Raw genomic sequence first — 12,406 nt, forward strand, 5'->3', positions numbered from 1 at the left:
CAGGGTTTCAATTATATCTGTTGAGTTTTATTTCTGAGCTGGGTGACGGGTGCTTGGGTATTTGCTACACTATTGCACACACAGGAAATACATACCGAAAAGGGAAAGTGGATCGTGGTGAAGGACAGAGTGGAGCACGCACGGATGGAGCACGCATGGAGGAAGCTGAGGGGACGTAGGGCCACTCCTTCTGGCACGGCCCCAGAGGCTCCTGCTCGTGGAGGTGGCCTGGATGACAGCAGGACATGAGGGGGCAGGAGCAAGGACTTCGAGGAGCCGCACTTCTGAGTGTGCCTAGCTGTGCCTTTGAGTCACTGAGGTCTCTGGTTCACAGGCGGATTCAGATTCAGATGGTCCGGGGTGGGGCCCGATTGCACTTTGAGTGTCAAAGAATCAGAGGGCACTTCAGAAAAGTTCCCACTCTGAGCCTGCTCCCAGGTCTCCTTCCCAGGTCTCAGGAGCAGCTGCCTCCTGGATCTGGCCCCTCCCAGACACAAAGGAGGTGCTCAAACGCCAGTGTAGACCTTCCTGGAGAAGGCCTCCAGCGTGCTTGTTGGCACGGAGCCTGAGACAACTCAGGACCTTCACACGCAGCCCAGAGGAGGTACAGGAAAGGCAACGCCTAGAGAGAAACCCACCAAAGAATTTCACCACCCGGGTACCGTTCTCCTCCCTTTGATAGGAGGGCACACACTGAACTGACCTCACAGCCTGAAAAGAAGCCTGTCTCTGACCCGCTTACACAGAAATGTAGAGTTAGTTAATTAACACCAATTAGTTAACACCATTCAGTGACAGGTGTTAGGGGTAAATGTTCCACCAAACCGTAAAAAATAACTTTGCCGACTACCTATAATAATCAACCAGCATGCTTTTTATTAAGAGCTATCACCAGTCAATCAAGGATCGTCAGATACCTGGTTAAAGAGAAATACTAAGGTGTGCAAAAGAACAATTAACCGTGGGAGAAACAGATACAAGAAAGAAGATGGGAAACACCGAATTTGTCTCAGAGAGATCTGAGGGCACAGCACATTTGTCCACAGCAGTGGGCTACTATGGACAAGGAGCGAGCGATGGACGTGAAGAGGCCTCGAAGAATTAAACGTTGGCGATAAAATGAAGTAAAACGAAAAGTCAATAGAGTTGAATCATTGGTTTGGCTGAAAACTACGTACCGATCTGGAAGATAAAGTTGAGAAAATTGCTCAGAATACAGGGCATGACAGCAAGGGAAAAATAGAAGATGGAGCAGAGATCTAGAAAGCTGTCAATGTAATTAGTCCAAGATGAGAGAACAAAGGTGGAGAAGCAAATAAACAATTAAAAAATAACTTTCCGATGAAAAACACTCACCATGTGCCAAGGACTATTCTGTTGAAATTTAAAAATTCTTAGCATAAGGCTTGCAGAGAGACCTGCCAGGATACCTACAAACCTCCCCCCACCAAAAAAACAAACAACAACACAACAAACAAACAGGCACACACAAAAAAAACCCAAAAACAAAAATACAAGCATAGGATTGTCATCATGTGCTTTTCATTAATAATACTGACTTTGGGCATACCTGGGTGGCTCAGTGAGTTGAATGTCAGACTTCGGCTCAGGTCCTGATCTCATAGTTCGTGAGTTCAGGCACTGCAAGGGGCTCTCTGCTGTCAGCACCGACTTCAGCTCAGGTCATAATCTCATAGTTGATGAGTTTGAGCCCCACATCAGACTCACTGCTGTCAGCACAGAGCCTGGTTCAGATCCTCTATTCCCACCCCGCCCCCTGTCTGCCCCTCTCCCACTTGTGCTCTCTCTCTCTCTCTCTCTCTCTCAAAAAAATAAAATACTGATTTTGGAAGACAGTAGAGCAAGATTTCAAAGTTCTGAGGAAACATTATTTTGAGCCTACATGTTATAGCCAGCTAACCTGTTACTCAAGAATCCAAGCAAAATAAGCTAATGACTCAGAGTGTTTCTCCTGTTTTCTCTTCTGGGTGTGACCTGGGATGTAACTTAGAAGAAAGAAAAACAAATCCAACAAACAGAAGAACTGCTGAGGAACAAAATGAAAAGAAATGTCAAATTATCAGCAGTAAAACAGGCCTAGAAAGTAATTGGCCCAAATTAGAACAGAGTAGACGGGAGGTGGTAACTGACGAGCACTGATTACAAAACATGTGTAACAAGCTGGAAGATCTTAGATATGTAAAAATGTCCGCGTATGTCTCTTGTCTCCATTAAAATAAAGGAAATAACAACTTTTCAGAAGTGATGACAAGACGAAGTGAACCGAAGTGTGACATGACCTGGAAAAATAGAAAGGGTGTAAAGAAAGGGAATCCATTTTTCCCTTATTTTTTGGATGGACATTTTTGTAAATATAAAATTGCATTTACATCTTCATGGGCCTTACATATTGCTGGGTTCTGCAATGAGTGTTTATATGATCTTAATGTTATGAATGTCTCTCGCTGGTTTTCAATTTTTAAAGTCAAGCTGTAGACAAAGTACAGAAAACTAACTTAAAATGACAGAACAGAGTACAAAGGTTCCAGCCTGGATCATATTAATCAGCTGACGAGTCGCACAGAGGAAAGGGTGTGGCCAAGGCTAGGCCGCGGGGATCTACTTTCTTCCTCTTACAGAACAGAGCGTGGGTTGAAGATGCCACAAGTTGATGAATCAAGAAGCAAAGACTGAGGCAGCTTATTTAAAGGGACGCACGCAACCATTCAAGATCTCAAAATGTTAATGGGATTAATAAAAGTTGGAAGGTGCAATGCAGGTGAACTCAGAGTACAAAGCGTATTAAGTGCACACACCTTTCCTCGTGGGAAGATTATGTATTATTCGAAGTTGATAAGGCCAAAAACACAGGCACACACATACCGATTAGTTCTGTGGTATAGACAGACCTAAAACCAGAACTGTTTAAAAATGGTTGCTTCTCAGTTGAATAAGGACAGGCGAGGGGTTGTTTAGCATAATGGAGAGAGTTTCATGTGAATCATTAGGTACCCTTTGAGTTTATGTTTTTTAACGTGCTATGAACAGTCTTATAAATAATAGCGTATATATTTCAAAGCTCTCCCAGTGATGCTTTTTTATGCATGTGGTAATTGGGAAGAATGTACTCTATGCTCCAGGATATCTTAACCCTCCGGCCCTCTGACCTCTGGTTGCCATAAGAGAGCTGAGATCCCCGGGTATCTGGGAGACACAGCCTGATTGCAGAGCATCTGGGAAGCCTGCCCTGGATCAGGTGAGGGGAGGAAGACACCTTCTGGCCTCCTGTGCCCTGTCCCTAGCCTGGCCGGTCCGCTCAGCAGGGGGCTCCAGAGAGTCAGAAGAACCGCCCAGAAGAACCTCCTTCCCGTTGCACCTGTTCTTTCCCTTCTGCCTGCACTTGGAGGGTGAGAGCAGTGCAGGATAACTCATCAGCCTCCGGCCATCCATGCTGGATTTCCCCTAAGCCTGAGCTGGGACTTTAAAAAGAAAACTCCACAGCCTATGGTCCTTCTTGGCTTTGGATTTGCTTCTCTGCTGGGAATTTCCCATGTCCTTTTTTTTGGAGGTTACTGAGGCTGCCTGTGACCTACATTGAAGGGGGACATCCCTAGGATATCCCAGGGACAAGACTGGGGCTTTTCAGATGAGGGTTTCAAACATAGTTTTAGGAAAACGTTTTGTTCGCGGGTGTCTAAAGCAAGCCTTCTGGAAGGTGTCCTCGTGGTCATTAGCCCACCAGATCCGAGCATTCACATTGTCCGTATCTGCTGCCACGTTAGTCAGCACCCCAATCACTGCTGACTCACCCCAGGGTCTGTGCAAAGCATCAGAGTCACTTCTCTGAGGCTTCTGCCAAAGAAATGATAAGCAGCCTTCTGGGAAGAGCCCAGTTTCCGATTGCGGCCGGCCACCGCAATCAAGCATCAGGAATTTGCCTGATCTTGCCTGTTAGCGGAGGATATGTCGCTGCCTCACTCCAGTTACACTTTCCCACGCTACACCTCATGGCATTCCTCATCCAATCTTACCTCAGGAGGAGTCATTCTACTCCAGCCTTGTCTTACAATTCCCATGCCAGTGTGACTCAGTTTCCAACGACGCGCGGAAAACTCCTCGGAATCTTACGGACCCCGGGGGTCATTGAATCACAGCGAGGCAGAATTGCCAGGGATCTTGAGGTCACCCTGTGTCGCTCCCCAATTCCCGATGGACAGTTGAGGCACAAAGAGATTAACTGACTTGCCAAAAATCTTACAGCAAATAGTTCCTCCAAGTGGAACAGGAGGTACAGAAATATACAAGCATCAAAGAGATAGGGGTATTCTGAGGACAATGAAAGATAATTGCAAATTCTAGTAACTATTTTGGACTTCCTTCCCACAGATAGTAAGCAGCTGGCCTCTATATCCACCGAGGACAAGATAAAGGGGGAAAAAGTTCTTAATTACAGTTTGAGTTCATATGTAAAATTAGAAGTGCTTTATTTTGATGTTTTGAGCTCAGAAATAGTGAATGGTGGAGGAGGGTGGAAACCCCTTTTCCGGAGGGCTCCAAGCCCAGGTGGGGCCCCCCGTGAGGGGGTGTGAGGAATGAGGTAGGGGAACAGCCCCCGGTTCTGTGTCGCCTTCGTTGGGGGGCGTCGCTGCATCCCATGCCAATAGCCCGAGTGGGACTTCAGTGCCCGCATCAAATGCTGTCATTGAGCATATCATCAGGGTGTCCACGTGTCAGATCACGAGGTCGGCCGCGGGTAAATAAGCCTCAGGAGGGCACAAATTCCTAAATAGGAGAAATCAGACTTTCATGTAACCTCCTTGAGAAAGGAAAGCACGTGAGAAGCATCAAGGTAGGTAAAACCTTGAAGATCAGCATTATTTATCCCTTTGGGGGGCTTTGGAACTATTTCTCTGATGTGTGAAGTGCACCCGCAATACGTGCTTCTTGAGTCCTTTTTGCCTGAATTTGAGGTATCTTCGGGGAAATGCACTCTCTCAGTTTGCAGTAATAACTCACCAGAAGCAGTTCTGAGGGGTGATTTGTAACTCTCTGGGATCCTGAGGCCACCGGCTCGGACTTGGGCTGTTAGTGGTCCGCAGTCAGACTGAGTTCCATCCTCAGAATGGATATTGTCCTGTTCCCCGGGAAGCAACATAAAGCGCTTACTGAGGCATTTACCCTGAGCTGAGCTCGCTGAACCTGCTCCCCTCCCCTGCTCCCTCCTCTGATATCCTAAATGAAGGGAGAGAGTTCACATCTCCTGGACAGTATTTGCAGAAAATGTACTGCACCCTTTCCTCAGGATGTGTTTAGTGTGTTCTAACCTTTCTAAAGACTAACTCCCTGAACTTAAGGTTAGAAATAATTAGACCAGAAAATCCCTTCTCTTGGTTTCTTGTAACTATCCAAAATGATGAGTAGTGGAAAAATCACTGGAGGTCAGATCTCTCACTCTTCCTGAACCTTTGCACCGTATTGTTTATAGAAAGAATGTGACATCCCTTGGCATGATAAGGTGAGTGTTGCTATTTCTGCCTTTTGGCTGTTCGTTATGCTTTGCTATCATAAGCAAAGGGGCAGATAGATACCGAAACCTTAAAAAAAAAAAAACTAAAAAAAATGATTACTTGGGACTGTTCGGCATGTTGCTACAGAAAACACCTCTCTTTGTTTTGGCAAATCCATTTCGGAAAAGTGATTTAAATCTTGGCACAAATAGATAGCTTTTCACATCCTATTTTGATTGCCTTAGAGGTCAACCATACAGTAAGCAACATTTAATTTTTAAGCTCTGAAGGGTATTAGGTGTCCCAGTCTTCTTTTTCTTTTTTAGTGATTGACATACTTTGATGCGTGTATAAGCATCGTCTCTATGCTTCACATAAAGCGCTCTGAAAATAAGTTCCAACACCCTTCCGTTCTCCAGAGTTCCAGGTCCTTGAAGTTAGGGATTGGTTTTTCATATTAGTCATGCCAACATTTCTTTTATCCCTAGGGCAAATCAGTGCCTTAGACAGAGTGGAGACTGAATACAAGTTTGCTCTTCTGAGCTTAAAAAATATAAAAATCACTATACGATAATTTGAATAGTCTTGTGTCCTGGGGAAATGGCATGCTTATTTATGAGGACGCCCAAACCAAGTGGTATTAATTATGCTACTCTACTGATCTCTGAGTAGGCACATTCATCCCGTAATCAAGAATACAATGTATACCTGAATCTAATGTTATACTGTATGTTAACTAACTGGAATTTAAAGAAGAACTTAAAAACTAAAACAAACAAAAAAACCCCCCGAAAAACAAAAAAACAGAACACAAAAGCCAGGTGTCCTGGCTCGTCAGACGTACAAAGTCTGAGGTCAGGTTCTTGTTTCTTGGCTGAGGGTTATAGCCCGAGTGGTGAGGGCTCAGGGCTCAGCCTACTACCCAGACAGATGCGACCTGGGCCAGTCCACTGTTCCAGTGTATTCAGAGCTCATTATATGTGACCCCCTTGAACATCACTCCCCAGAAAACTAGACCACACTGTGTGACTGGAAGGCCACGACTGGGTCACTCATAACCTTATAACTGCTAGAATATCTTCTAGAATTTTTGTCATGCTCTCCAAATTGCATGCCTGGGATCTGCAGGAGTAGAAAATACTTCACAGTTGAAAACTTGAGAGACAGTAGGTGCCCATAAAGCAATCTAAAAAGAAACAAGTCAGTGGGAAACATGAACTGACATTTTTATAGGAGTTTAAAATCAGAAATGTACTGACTCAAGTGTTTTGGATTAAACCCACTAAAGCAATAAATTCATATCTTATAAAATGACGCCTTCTAGTAGGAGGAGCTGGCCAGTTAATGAGGGGGTGGTGACATGATGTGCCAGGAAAGTCTCTGGGGCCAGTGCTTGGACCATGTCATCTACAACTTCTACCTTTAGTTCTTAAAGCCTCTGAAGCCGTCCCTCACTTTTTTTTTCTTTTTTCCTACATTGGTTCTATTATGGCAAATGTAAAATTTTCAATTTGATCCGCGCCCAAGAAATAAAAATTAGGTGAACATGTTTTTCATCTTATTTCTGTTAGGGAGGAAAATGCTTCTTCTGCCTTCTTCTGTTCTGTTCCTGGGGCCTGTAAATTAAACTGACAAAGGACAGATTAAGAAGAGAAAAAGCACAAACATTTTATTTTTAATTTTACATGCATGGGGGTGGTTTCCCTCCCCACAAATGAAAACCCAAAGTAGCAGTTAGACTGGGGTTGGGGAAATTATATACCATTCAAATAAAGGGCAATAGATTGTGGAGAAGTGTCTAAATGAAGGAAAGGGGGTTTGAGCTTCTAGGGGTGAGAAATTATGGGAGGGTAAACATTCTGGAAAAACTAATGCTAGATAAGGGTTATTTAGTAAAGTTTGTTTTTGGAGACTCACTTAGGTGCTGTCTCCGTTTCCGGTGATAAGGGCTGCCCTTTTCCTGGTATGGGAGAGGGCAGGGGACACCTACAAAAGGGGAATTCATGTTCTGCTTTTAGATAGATAGGAGGAGGCCGGAGAGCTCTTCCTGTGTCTGGTTTTTCTCAGTTGCTTTCAGTTCAAAATAATCATTATACCAAAGTGCTATTTTTTTTTTTTTTGGAAGCTTAAAACAGCACCCCTTTATTGGTTCACAGCTCTCCAAGTGTGACTGTGTTCTCTTTGAAGGGTAGGGCAAGGCTGAAATCGAGGTGTCAGCCCAGCTGAGTTCTCCTCTGGAGACTCTGGTGTGGGGACAGGGAACATGTCTCCAAACTCTTTTTTGTTCTTGGAAAAATTCAGTTCTTTGCAGCTGGAGGACTGACTTCACCCTTTCCTTGGTGGCTCTCAGCAACTAGAGGCCACTTACCTTCCTTGCCACATACCCTCTTCCCTCTTCAAGACAGTGAAGGTGCATCAAAATCTTCTTGTGCTTCAGATCTCTGGGTAGCTCTCCTATAACCAGCCAGAGAAAACTCTGGATTATCCTTGGCTAATCTCCCTGCCTTAAGGCCAACACATTAGAGACTTTAATTACTTCTCCAAAATCCCTTCACAGCAGTACCTAGGATCCTGTTTGATTGAATAATTGGGATCATCTTAGAGTCCTGCCCACTGTGAGGGCTATGCTTCCTTCCTTGAATCCCAGCAGCCCGTGACTGCAGCCAAAGGGACACTGCGTGACTTCCAAAGTCGTGTTTTTTGCGTGACATATCCTGATACCCTCCACTGCCTATGTTTCCCACCACTTAAAGGAAAAAACAAACAAACCCACTCAAGTCTAAGTGAGGAAATATCGGGATGGTGTGCTTGGGTGAGTATGTTCTGGGAGAAAAACACGTCCAGTGGAAAAGAGATATTGTGAGTAATTGGGGTTTCTAAACCCCAGGACGATCTTCAAGACTCTATGTCCTCACAGAGCAGCATGAATGAGGATAAATGCAAGTCCTAGGATAAATTTCCCACTTTGGGGCCCCAGGATTAGTCTAGAAAAGAAATGAAAAAGCTATGTTCCAGTGGGCATGGTTATCATTTTAAGAAGGTCTGTAGAAAAAGAGCTGATCTAACCCACCAGGAGTCTATCAACTCTTCGATTGGTCTATCCAGATCCAATGGACAGGAAGTTCAGGTCATGAGGGTAGAACAGAATGGACAGTCTTCATATTTTTCTCAAAGTTTGTTATCTGAAAGGGATCTTTACAATAATAACTTAGAGCCAAGATCTCAAACATTTCATTTTTAATGTGTCATACGTAGAATATTCAATGAGAGCATTTTCCATGCCCATGTATTTGTAGGATCATACGATGGAGAACAAAAAAGCAGATTCTGAGTGTATGTGGCTTCACAGAGCTTCTAAGTGAGGGAGAATGAGAAGAACACCCAAAGAAAGGAGGCAAAATTAAGTAACACACACTCATATAAGCAAATAACATATAAAACAAGGTGAGAATTATCATGAGTTGTTATTTCCTTCATGGGAAAATGTCGGGAAGGTCCGAAAAAGCACAGGGTTCAGTGGACTGGTGGGAAAGAGGCAGACTGGAATTCTAGAAAAGGAAATGTATTTCTGAGCATGGAAGGAGTTTTAATAAAAACATTATTGTGGTTGTGTCACCCTTTTCTGGAGGATGATTCCATCCTTCAGGAATAGGTGACTTTCCGAGCACTTGCAGAAGAGAATTACTCCTAAACAGATACATCTTGTGTCTCTTTGTGGAATCCGAGGTTGCTGTGAGCGAACTGTGTCCAGGGGCCAAGTGCATTGAGATTGGATAACTGAGGCAATTCATTCTGGTCCTGTGAGTCTCTGTTTAATTTGGGAACACTCACTCTCTCCTGTGGAGCTACAGTTCACAATGAATTTCACAGCCTTATTTTCTTTTTTCCAGGAATTTCTGATCTCCTGTTAACCTTTAGATTCCCTATTAGATATGTATTTTATAGCATGGACTTTCCCCACTCAGCTATATTATTCTGGACCTGATTTTTGATTGAGTGTAGCTTTCCTGGTTGAAATAATCACATCCCTGAAAGCATATATTTTATAAGAGAAAGTTTCTTTTAACAACTTCTTAAATCCTTTATAGCCTACGTTTGCAAACTGTTACATTTCTCCAGCAGGGTTTACTTTAAAAATGTCAGCATGAGATTTTAAAATGCAAATATTTCTAAAGCTACCACCCACGATTTGAGCTGTGAAACGATGCACATATCTGAACTGGCCAGATTTGGGGGCGCACATGCCATGCCTAAATCCTATCTGATCTTAATCAGGCCTTGCAGACACAGTGGGTTCTCTGCTGGCTGCCTTCTGGTGGATGGGAAGGGCTGCCATTGAGGCTTCCTGGGACTACCCATGGTGGCTCAGAGGGAGTTCCTTTACCAAGGTCTGGGCACTGCTGAAGCAACTGGCAAGCAGCTTTAAGCTTAAGAGAAAATGCAAACCCGAGCTGGATTAGCTATCCTCAGCCCCAAATCCTCCCCAGTCGGAAGGACATCAATGAGCCGCACTGGCCAACCATGGGGCGAAACAGAAACCACAGCTCCCATCTTTGCGTCCAGAGCTTTTCCCGTCCCGGTGACATCTGCTTGCCAAAGTTGAGCAGGTGGGGGTTGATTATTTAAAAACAAAACATTATTAAACTCTTTGGGACCAGATGGCTTGCGGTGACAACTGTCATGGTGAGTGTAGCGCCCATGTGGGCACTTCACCCCAGAGGAGGGATGGGGGGGTGCTCCTTGCTTTGTCTAATTTGCATTCCTTTCCCTCCTCCTTTTCCTTCCCTCTCCTTCTTCTTTTTATTTTTTGGTATGTATTATTAATGTGCCAACTCCGGATTTTTTTTTAAATAGCTGCACCATCAAACATTTTCCGCCTCCCTCCGTCTCCCCCACCCTTAAGTATTTCCCAGATACGGTCAGAACAGCCCGTACTCAGAGTTCATATCATGGGCTCCCTGGCGATCTGTACAGGCATCTCTGTCACTGAGTACTGCTAAGTTAGATGAAGTGTTAAGATTACAGGGATTGTATTAGGTTACAGATTCTGAGACATCATGTGAGGTGGGGTGACGACTAATGTTCCCTGGCACATTTTCTGGGCTTGGCCTCTGCCACCTGTGCAGATTTCAAGGAAATGGCTGAGTGGTTTCGTTCTGGTCAGGTGGCGGGGAATAGGGACATGTTAGGAAACACTCGTCTTCCCTCCAAATCGTGCCATGGAGCAGGAACAGAGGAAAAGTCCAGCTTGGCTAGTCACCCTTAGCACTGACCTGGTGTGTGAGCTAACCAACACTGAAATGCTCTCCTGGTACAATGATCGCAAAGATGGCTGGGAAAATACGGACTCCTTTTGGGCTAGGTGTTTCCTTCCGCAGGGTTGCTCTGTACTGGGAACAATTGATGCTGTTTCCCTCCCTGCTACCCTCAGTGCCGTGCGTGGGGTGGGGGAGCCTGGGGCAGGAGACAGGTGCCCTGAGTGCGGAGCAGAGAACTGAAGCCATCTATAACCCTCCCCGCTGGAATCCTGGTAGACTTCAGGGAAGGGAAGTGCCTGAGATCTGGATCTATCTATATACGCTGATCTAATCATCAGGGATCCTGGCCTCTTGGTTTATGGCCCATGGTGTCCGCCAATGTGCAGACAGTGTGAATGACATCAGGTTGAAGATGGCTTCATTACGGATGCTTCTTGACCAGCCAAGGAAATGCATCTGATCATAATAGTGCTCCTCAAGTAATGAAAATAAAATCCTTCTCTAATCACAAATTTTTTTTTACATATGAGTCGGAGTTCACAAATCCTCGTCAACATAACTCGTTTTATTTACTAGTTATAGGATGTGGATGGAGTACGAAGAGTTCTGGATTAGAGGGTAGGCTGGTGGCCCTGCTGTGGTTCAGTCTGGGCTCTGGTATGACTGGGGCAGGGCCTGGTTAATTGCAGAAGATTAGAAAGAGCCAGGCCCCTGCACTACATGCCCTCAAAAGGAGTAGGGCAGGTGCTGCAGGGCCAGGATGCCCAGGAGAGCTGGGCTGGGAAGTGAGAGCGCCACTGTGACAACAACCACCAGGGGGCAGTCACTGCAAACAGCTGGAAGCCAAAGAGCTCCTGTCCTACCAGGGGCTGAAGTTATACTTGGAAATAGTAGAAGTTCCCGAATGTTGGCAAGCTGGGGGTGGCCTCTGGACATGTGGTTGAAGAGAGTGCTGGCATTCACAAGTGGGGCTCTGATTCCCAACAGGAAGATAGGGAAAAGCAAGACAGAACCCTAATGCTAGCCGGTGCTGGGAGCACCAGGAAGGTTACCCAGAGCGGGAGCTGTCACTAGGCCTGCAGACAAAATAGTCGTATCTCAGTGACCTGGTTATCAGCACTGAGGCACAAGGTCAGGGTTAAATGAGCCAGCACAGGGACTTGAGCCTGGAGCTCTTTAATCTCTTATTTTTCAGCGCAGGGGATGCTCAGCCCCGCTGGGCTGTGCCTGTTTATTAAGTTCCAGTGGATGGTCTGTGCGTGCGTGGAAGAAGGGAAGGAAGTGGATGGAGAAATGGGCTGCAGAAGCTGGGACCCAGTCCAAACCAGTCTAACATGGCTGTTGTGAATTCAACGTTAGATATGGTGCATTAAAGCGCTGAAACAGAAATCCATGTGAAAACTATTAGGTAAAATGAGAATGAAAGAACTGAAATTTCCTGAGACAGAGATGCCAGGATGTTTCCAAGCATCTCTGCGCAAGCCCTCAGCCCACTGCTGTTCCACTTAGGCAACGCCTATTTATTCTATTTATCTTCTGAAATTCATTTCCGTCACCCTTTCCCTGGGGAAATCTTATCTGCAACCCAGACTAGGTGACATCCTCCTTCTAAGTTTCTCAGAGCACTTAGCTGAGTTAGAA

The sequence above is a fragment of the Acinonyx jubatus genome, chromosome B2 (assembly GCF_027475565.1).
Source record: "Acinonyx jubatus isolate Ajub_Pintada_27869175 chromosome B2, VMU_Ajub_asm_v1.0, whole genome shotgun sequence".
Taxonomy (NCBI): domain Eukaryota; kingdom Metazoa; phylum Chordata; class Mammalia; order Carnivora; family Felidae; genus Acinonyx; species Acinonyx jubatus.